Genomic DNA, 248 nt, shown 5'->3' with positions numbered 1-248 from the left:
CACACTCAGCACAATATGTCACAGCAACACACAACTAGCTAACAACACCCACATCATCACACACTCACACAACACGACACACACACAAATATCGATCTACACCTCACATCATCACACACACTCATGAAAAGCACACACGTTGCTTACGTTTGCTTGTTTTCTCGCACGCAACACACATCATTTCAACACACACACACAGCACACACACACACGACCAAACACACAACGTGTGTGCCCGCCTTTCCGAA

This window comes from Salvelinus sp. IW2-2015, linkage group LG1 (genome assembly GCF_002910315.2).
Source record: "Salvelinus sp. IW2-2015 linkage group LG1, ASM291031v2, whole genome shotgun sequence".
Taxonomy (NCBI): Eukaryota; Metazoa; Chordata; class Actinopteri; order Salmoniformes; family Salmonidae; genus Salvelinus; species Salvelinus sp. IW2-2015.
The sequence above is the reverse complement of the archived record's forward strand: the minus strand, read 5'-3'. Positions refer to the sequence as shown.